Source organism: Panthera pardus, unplaced genomic scaffold (assembly GCF_024362965.1).
Source record: "Panthera pardus isolate Hobbes unplaced genomic scaffold, ASM2436296v1 HiC_scaffold_24, whole genome shotgun sequence".
In the NCBI taxonomy this organism is placed as follows: Eukaryota; Metazoa; Chordata; class Mammalia; order Carnivora; family Felidae; genus Panthera; species Panthera pardus.
In genome coordinates this window covers 82,157,454-82,167,575 of record NW_026526810.1, presented here as the reverse complement: position 1 = coordinate 82,167,575, position 10,122 = coordinate 82,157,454, and positions in this window count along the sequence as shown.

The following is a 10,122-nucleotide window of genomic DNA, read 5'->3' as shown; positions in this document are numbered from 1 at the left end:
CCTTCTGGGCTGACTATCAGAAGTACACAACAGAACATAATACAAAATCTTAAGAAAAGAGAAAAAGAACTAAAACGCAGTCAAGACTTTAGATTCAATTACCACTTTAAAAGAAATACAGAAAATAGATAAACAAGTTCAATCACATTAAGAGGGAGCTATCAGCAAAATCCATATAGTGGGAAACTGTATGACAGAAATAATTCATTCTCTTCAACACATACAAGAAAGAAAAGGGAATTTGTAAAATTATAAAGAATAGCATTTTTATTTTATTTTATTAAAAATTTTGTTTAATGTTTATTTATTTTTGAGAGAGAGAGAGAGAGAGAGTCAGAGCACAAGGGGGGAGGAGCAGAGAGAAAGAGAGGAAGACACAGATTCTGAAGCAGGCTCCAGGATCTAAGCTGTCAGTACAGAACCCAACATGGGGCTTGTACTCACCAGCTGTGAGATCATGACCTGAGCCAAAGTCGGACATTTAATCGACTGAGCCACCCAGGCACCCCAAGAACATCATTTTTAAATTAAGAAAAAGAAATAGAGCATCAATGTATCTGAAAAAGTAAAAAATAGACAAAATTCTCCTGGGAATGATCAAATATTAAAGAGAATATTACAGACAAATAATATTACGTATGCAGAAGGTATATAACTTTTCTTAGAGAAGAAAAAGCATTTAAAGCAAATGTTATATAGGAAATTAATATAAAAATTTTAAATCCTAGACAAATTTGTATACCCGAAAATATGCACTCAAAAGAAAATCTACCATGAAAATTTCATTTGTCTATACTCTCCCAGCACAGTATATATATTTTTAGTTAAGTGACTGCAAATTTGATAGGTGAAAAACAGCATTTCATCTTAATGTGTATTTCTCTGGCTACAGAAGAGGGAGGATATCTTCATATATATGCATCATCCCCTTTTATTTAATTTTTTATGAATTGCCTCTTTATATACTTTGCCAAGTTGTATTTGTAATAGCTCTTTATGGATTAAGGCTGTTATCATTTATTACAGATATTGCCAATATTTTGTTCCAATTTCTCATTTGCCTTGTAAGAGAACTCAAATTTAATTAACACTCCACTTATTTATTCAAAGAAAAAAACGTACTTTATTTCTTTATAGTTTGTCTGCTTCTCTTTTGGAGCTAACACAGAGCAGTATAAAAAACACCCCAACTAAATTTGAATGTTAATCAGTTCACTTAGTACAATGTAATCATGTGCTCTTTATTTTAAACAGTATCTTCATGGTTTACATTACCAGAGTTGGGCTGAAGTTAATGGTTATATAAGACACAATGAGATAACTTTTGAGGCCATATGGGGGGAAATGTAAATCAATTCTTACAGTTTCTTTTCTTCATAGGAGTCCCTTAGGCTACTTAAATGGTAATTCTTCTAGTATAATGAGGGTGATGTGGGATGGAAAGGGATGAGACTTCGCAGAAAGAGGAGGAAATCTGTCAGCCTTCCTTAAACTCTAAAATTCTCTGTGCTGGCTAGAGAGGTACAGTGCAGGGGTGTTATCTAGAGGCAGAGATAGGGAAGTTGGGTGTCGATTGACCAGTTCAAGTTCCTCTTGGGTGTGCAACGGCATATTAACCAGCCTCTTTTTACTTTAAGTGATTGATGAACAGTTTTAGTTAAATCCAATGTGCAGGTGGTCCAGGGAGACATGAAATACACGACCTAAAATTACTCGTGCCAACTCAGAAACAGTTCTTCATAGCAACAAATATGCAATGACAGCCAAATGGGCCAGACTTTTTTAAGTGACTATTTTTTGCAGAACACTGTTCAGGAAACTATGAAGGGTATGAACTAATATAAGCAGTTAATATGACCAATAATATTCACATAAGCTTAGAAAAGCAATTTACAGTAATACTGTTCATAATGTTTATGGTAAGTGTTGCAATTATAGTTGATATCAATGTTAATATGTAAGATATTCAGCTGTATTGTAAATAATTGAAATTATGGCATGCTTTTTATTTAAAATCTAGACTTCCAAGTAAAACTACCCCAAACTTTCCCCTCCTACTTGCTTCCCCAGAAATATGTATTTTTTTAACTATATATGGATGTATATGACTCCATTTAATCCTTTGAAATAAACATAAGGTTCTTCAAAACTAGCGGGGTATGAAAAGAGCTGTGTGTACAGATTTATATGTATATGTTATGTGTGATGCCCACGTAAATGTGCATGTGTGCATAGTATACATGTTTTTAGTGCATGTTCGTGAATATGTGCAATTGTGTATATTTTACTTCAAAACCAGTATCAGCTTGACTGCCTTCAGTGGATATGATAAACCAATAGAAGCATCAGTTTGCCATAATCTTTCCTCAAAGAACCTGAGTCCATGTGAGCAGTTGCTAAAACCAAAGTGTATCACGGTTACGTGCAAAGACTAATCCTCATATGATATTTAAACCTCAGTGGGACTGATACTTTGTCTTTCAACAGCTGTACATGGATAATGTATTTTCTACATAAAATTCTTAGCACATGAAAATAATTTCATGAAGTCACTTGATAATCATTGAAAAATAAGAGAACATTTTTTATCACTAAACAAATTAATTTATGGTAATTGACATTAATACTTAACTAAAATTTTTTAAATTACTTTTTCTGAGGCTAAACTGTTAATATCACAGACTAATTGCAGTTTTATTTTCACTTGTGTGCCTTGTTATGAAAATAAATACCATAAAGAAAATCTGTCATAAGGAAATTATGTTCACTCTGTTCAAAAATTTTCTATTTTAACATCTTTAGATTTGTCTAGTTTTCCTATTACAAAATAGGACCTACTTGTAGTTCAATCAAAATTATTCCAATACAAAATGAGCTGCCAATTAAGTTATTGTGTGAATTTATCCTAGTTTTGTCAACTATTCTTAAACTATTAAAAGCTGGAAGTATATGTTGTTTTGCTGCATAATTATTAATAAGTTTCAGTGTAGGGAAAATGCAAACTTCAAATGTCAACTAAAATCTACTCTTTCTAAAGTACGTTAGAATGTGTACTACAACACTTTTGAAGCTATTTTAGGGTCTAATCTCATATGTCAAGATATAGGAAAAAGTCTGGTGAATTTATACAAGCTTTATGTAAGAGGAGAGGGGCAAGATTGGAAGAGCTCTGCGAGTGTTAAACACAGAGATAGAGATGAGCAGATCTCCCCGTGCTAGGTCCCTCTGTCTTGAAGGTTATGGAACTGTGGGTTCACGTTCACATGGTGAAAGAGACTTTGAACAAATGTTTTTTTCCACAGCTGTGAGAAACTGGTAGCATTTACTGTTAATAGCAATTTGCCTGAATTCAATGTAAATTGCAAATGCCCCACATGCTTCCCACTCTATATAAAAAGCAAGAAAGTTCCAATGCAAATTTGTTCAAACAGCAGCTCTGGTAAAATGCTTCTTGCAACAGGTAAAAGCAGCCAATGAAAGTGTTGTCCATAATGTAAATCAGACAGAAATTTGAATAAAAATCTACCATTACAACATATATGCATGTTACATTACCAGTTTAAGTAATGAATAGCAGTCATTCAAGGGAGGCATGTGTTCTTTAAACCTGGCTGGAGCCAAACCTAGGCTCCCTCTTAGCTGATGCTCTGGGGCCAAGGGCTGAAGAGATTCATGCAATCTTAGGAGGAAGATGCCAACAAAAATAATGCATCAAATAATAACTAGTATTTTTGTGATTTTGTCACTAGTAGCTCTGAAACTTTTCTTTATACTCTTTATTAATATGTAAGTGACTGATTAGATTTACTATAGCATGTCTTAGTTTAAAGAATAAGCAATTCTCGGGCGACTGGGTGGCTCAGTCGGTTAGGCAGCCGACTTCACCTCAGGTCCTGATCTCACGGTCTGTGGGTTTGAGCCCTGCATCGGGCTCTGTGCTGGCAGCTCAGAGCCTGGAGCCTGCTTCTGATTCTGTGTCTCCTTCTCTCTCTGCCCCTCCCCTGCTTGCTCTCTGTCTCTTTCTCAAATAATAAACATTAAAAAAAAAATTTTTTAATAAAGAATAAGCAATTCTCACAAAAGAAATATCTGTCTCTCTGAACTGTAATAGTATATCTTGAAAATCCTATATTAACCATGTTGCACAATGTCTTCAAATGGTTTATTTGATTGTTGGGTTTGAGACATCCTAGTTAAGGTGAAAAAAAAATATGTATGGAACTTCCATTTCACGTGTAATTTTTTTTAACTTTTCTATTTATGAGGAGAATCACTTCAGGTCATACATTTGTTGAATGTCTGCTCTGTGCCCAGGACTAGGTGGCAATTTGGAATACCATTACAATTTTATGGTCCCTACAGACATCTAGGAAATTGTTTTCTACTGGACCCAACAGTGGATTTTAACACAATGAATCAAATGTGCTGGGTGCTGTAGGAACACAGGGGAGAGAAGCATTTGATGATGTATCTACATGGGAGGAGGTTTGAGAGAACAGTAGAGTCCCCAGGATGTATCAAAAACAAAGTTTATAGATAATATTTTGCTTACTTGAGTTTCATTAGATAAGTAGGAGAGAGACAGGTAGAGGTTGTGGGTGGGGGTCAAGGAAACACCAGAATCTTTTTTAGACTACTCTTTCTTGCCTTAATGCTATCTAAGTGACACTGATAAAAATGTCCATTTTCACATATTAATGATTCATTCTATACTTCCTATTAGCACTATACTATAGACATTGTGTTTATTTTGAAGAGTGTTGATACATTTTCTCTGCAACCCAACTGCAGAGTGTGGGTTATTTAGTTTGTCACCTTATCTCTTAAGCTCTTCCTGAATTTACACGTCATTTTTTAAAATGTTTATTTATTTTTGAGAGAGAGAGAGCACAGACAGAGGAGCAAGGAGGCAACGAGAGAGGGAGACACAGAATCCAAAGCAGGCTCCAGGCTCACAGCTGTCAGCATGGAGCCCCACGTGGGGCTGGAACTCACAGACCACGAGATCATGACCTGAGCCAAAGTCAAATGCTTAACTGACTGAGCCACCCAGTTACCCCTACATGTCATTTTTAAAAATGTTTTTTGAAGTTTATTTTTGAAAGAAAGAGAGAGACAGAGTGTAAGTGGGGTAGGGGCAGAGAGAGAGGGAGACACAGAATATGAAGCAGGCTCCAGGCTCTGAGCTGTCAGCACAGAGACTGATGTGGGGCTCACACTCATGAACCCAAAATCGTGACCTAGGCTGAAGTCACACGCTTAATTGACTGAGCCACCCAGGGGCCCCTACATGTAATTTTTGTTAGGAAAATATTGTATATCTGCTGTGTTTTAACTGAAGTGTAAGTCATTGAGGAAAGATACAATGTTATTAAAGAATTAACATTTTATATATCCCAAGTTTGTAAAAATATATTTGAATAGGCATTTACTTGAAAAGCAAACTATTTAAGAGGAAAACAGGATTCATTAAGTAAGGACAGTATGTGTATTTTCATTTCAAATCTGAATAATAATATTTAAAATATCTAAAACATATACATGTTATTGATAGATAATATGTTATTAATCTTGAGGCTATATGTAGGTTATATTCAAGTAAAGAAATGTGATATTTCTCATAAAATGTTTACATAATTTCTCATTTTAATTACTAGATTTGATATTTGGGATTAAAAGTGCACTTAATATCAAATGATGCAATTACTATATTGACACAGTAAAACTGTCTTAAAGAAATTGTATCATATTTGGAATTAAAAGGAAAGAGATTAACTGCTTTTAGTTATATATAGATTTTTAAATACAGATTTTAATTTACAATATTTGAGGCAGATTTTATTAGTCTATATATAATATTAAATGATTATGTAGATGACACCACCTATTTTTAGTGAGAGGACAACAAGAACATTAAGAAAGTACTTATTTTGTTTTGATTTATCCATACTTCCTGAGATGCTTGGAAATTTTCTCTAATCTTTCAACAATGTTTTGTAGTTTTCATTGGACAAGTCTTCCACCTCCTTGGTTAGGTTCATCTCTAAGTTGTTTGCTTGTTTTTCTGATGCTATTGTAAATGAAATTGTGTTTGTAATTTCCTTTTTAGATTATTCACTTTCCCATTCATGTACATATGTAGAAAACACTCTCTGAATATTTATTTTATTTATATGTTATGGGAAAGATCTTCCAATCATTTCAAAAACTTTTTTTAACTGTGATAAAATATACATAACACAAAATTTACCACCTTAACCATTTTTAAAATGTAGAGTTCATTGGTCTTGTATACAGTCACAATGTTGTGTGACTATTGCCTAAGGTTAACCTCAATTTATCATCAAAAGTTTCTCCTGGAATTTGTAAGACTTCAGCAGACTCCAGAGTTCCCCACCAGTTCTATCAGATAGATTTGGCCAGTGCAAGTGCTGTCTAGGTGGGAGACATATTCCTGGTTCTTCGTACTCTGCTATCTTCCCAGAATCCTCTTTCTTCCAATTACTTTTGCGTTTTATTTTGAAATTTATTAAAAACCTTTTACTGGTACTGTGATAGAAGCTAGGAACAAAAAGTTGATGATGGTATCTCCTTGCTCTCAAATAGATCAAGATATAGTGCATGTGTGTGTGTGGCAAGAGGATGGTTGCCACATCATTTATCCTCTAAGAATAGTACCCTTTAATGAATACTATTCACTGTAGTGAATTTAGGACAGACACAATTATTAAGTCTGTTTCGGAAAGGTGGGTAGTATGAAGGTAAGAGCAAGCATGCTGCGTAGATATGAAGAAGATAGCTGAGTTGAACTTTCATCCACCAAATACACTGAATACCCAAAATTGTATTACAGACACTTGGCTAAGTGCTGGGTTTACAGGATCCCATAAGACATGAATTCAACCCTTCTGTAGTCTAGCAGGCACCTTGTATACATGCTGCCAAAGTGAGCACCTTGAAGGATAACTTTCTGCACCCAGTTCCACTTCTGAATGCCAATTTCAATTCTGGCACCAATTAATGAATCTGATACTTGATTCTAATGTGGAAGGGAGAGATTTGTCCCACACCAACAAGCAATTCTATAATATAAACTTGGTGTTCTACAATTTAATTCAATTCTGACACTCTCTATCTGGAGATAGTATCAGATCCCACATGTTAAGGACTCAGTCTTACAAGACTGTACCTTGTCCCCACTTCAGACATTGATCACAAGTCCAGGTTCTTATCTGTGCTTCTGACCCACTGGCTATAGATTAGAATTTTCAATGACCTCCTCTCTGAGTTCCATTAATTTTCTAGAGTGGCTCACAGAACTCAGAGAAACATTTTATTTACTAGATTACGGATTTATTATATGAGAAACTCAGGATCATCCACCTGGAAGAGATGCATAGGGCAAGGGAGATGAAAAGCGGTATGGAGTTTCCATGCCCTTCCCAGATGCACCACTCTCCCAGCATCACCATGTGGTCACTCACCTGGAGACTCTCTGACCCCTGTCCTTCAGGACGGTATGGAGGCTGAATTACATAGACACAATTGATGAAATCATTGGCCATTGGTGATTGATGCCATCTCCACAATCACTAGCCCCTCTCTTCTCCCTGAGAGTGGGGGTGGGGGACTCAAATTTCCAACCCTCTACACGCAGTTGGTTCTCCTGGCAAATAGCCCCAATCTTTTGGTTACCTATGGGCTTTCCAAAAGTCACCTCAATAGCAGTAAAGATACCTTTATTGCTCTCATCACTTAGGAAATTCTGAGGGTCTTAGGAGTTCTTTGAAGACCAAATACATATTTCTTATTATAAATCACAGCATCACTAAGGATGAGTAGAATTTTATCAAGTTGGTACAAGTAAAAGGAAGAAGAGCATGCCAGGTAAAGGATACTGCTGGATAAAGACATGAAGGCACCAAAGTCTCCCCAGTTCTGTTAATTATTATCTGACCAGTGCTGAAGGTGCTGAGAACAGCAAGGCATTGAACTTTATCATTTAACATCTTCAGCCTTAGGACAAAATATTCTAATTCAGGGAACAGCCGTTGTATGTACATTCATATTTCATTTTCTGTAGAGAACACTGTTTTTAAGCCTCTGTAAAAGGCTTTTTAATCTGAATTTTTCTTAATGAATTGAGATCATTTGAACTAAATTAAAGATACCTGCTAAATCGTGTTTAAGAGTTGTATTTTCTTTTCTTGTTTGCTTTTGCTTCTTTCAAACTCCTCCTCATTTTCCTTAGTCCAAATCTGCAGTCACCTGGTGGCCTCTCTTTATTACAATGGCATAGTTTTTGTGAGCAAATGAAAGAGAGATTCACAAAATTATCTTGTGCACTACTAATTCTGAAATTAGATTGAAATAAATGAGAAATTAGTAATTTAGAAAAATGCATTTAAAGAATTAAAATTACTCATCCCTGAGCCATCAGGGAATACTTCTATGAGTACTGGGAAAATTCTTACACTTTACCTATCTTTTGGCATGTGCATTTTAGAACTAATTTGCATCAACAAAAGCTAGGGATTTTACAGATGACTGATGCCTATGAAAATGAGATTTCTCCCCTGAACTTACTTTAATTAAAATGCTGTAAGTAAGGGAACATTTTCATGTGCCAATCTCCATGTTGGTTAGTGCTGGCTTTCTAGAAATGTGACTTTAGTTTGCATATCAAAGAGCTCTGGTACACAGGTTCTGCACTGTTGTTGCACTGGGCTATTTAGCACTCTAGGTGACGTCCCTCTTATTAAATAGTGCTGCATAAACGATGGCCAACATGAATAAGGTCCTTAGTTAATTACACACCTTTTCTCATTTGTTTTTTGTTGCCTCACTTTTAAACCATTACATAAAGTGCTTAAATTGGTAGTGATAAACTTATATGCCAAGGGACTTCAAACTGAATCTAACCTAGACTTGTAGACCCACAAAGGTATATTTTAAAAGATTCTTCATCTTTTTTCCATAGGAAACAGACTTTGATAAGCAGCATGTCACCTTGCTCATGGTAACAGGAAAATTATTGACCCGTAGGTATTTTCCCCACAGTTTCAGATTACAAAAATGTTCATAGGCAGTTTGATCAGAGTTACCTAGTAATAATCTTCTTTATGAATAATCTTTATTCTTATGATTTATGAATCCATTATTTTTCTTTTAAAAAAATTTTAAGTAATTTTTTAAGTTATTGATTTATTTATTTTTGAAAGAGAATGAGCACAAGCAGGATAGAGGCAGAGAGAGATGGAGAAAGAGAACTCCAAGCACATACATATATGTGCATGTATATATGAAGAGCTATATGGTGAACAATAGCAAAGGTCAATTCATTAAATAATTAGGGCACTTAAGTATACATACATATATATATATATATATATATATATTCCTAAGCAATATAGTTTAGTTTTTGTTTTAAACCTCATTTGAATAGAATTATGATTTTAATATGTGTTAACATTAAATTTGTATTTTGCTCATAATTTATATATACAAGTTTTTATGAGCCTATGATATTTTTATGATATTTTTATTGAGTTGTATCAAGACTGCTATATATTTGAATTCAATAGAAAGAAGTCCACCTTTTTTTTTTGTCTATAATGGTTTAAATAGTACTATCTATATTTGTTTCTCAAATAATTGAAAATAACTTGTTCATTGAATGTTGTAGGGAATAGTTCTAAAAACCTATTCTCTTGTTTTTATTTGTCTATTTTATATCCATATTTGAGTGGGTCCATTTTTATTTTCTCTAATATTACCCATTTCTTTTCATTTTCATATGAAATTCCAAATACTCATCTGTTAAATGTTTTTGTGTACTCTTTATTTGTGATGCTTACATTTTTCATTCTTCATTTGAGATCATGTGACTAAAACTTCTTTTTTAAACTCTTTGATTAAATTATTGAAGAAATACAGGTTTCTCTCAAAGATCCCTATATTAACCTAATATTTTTACTTTATTATTTTGTTTGTTTTTAGTTCCTTTCGCTTTTAAAACTAAATATTGTTATTTTGTTAATCTTTTCAGCAGTAGCTTTTAAAATTACTGATAATATTGCTTAGTAAGTGAATTATGTAAGATTTGGATAATTTGTGAATAAA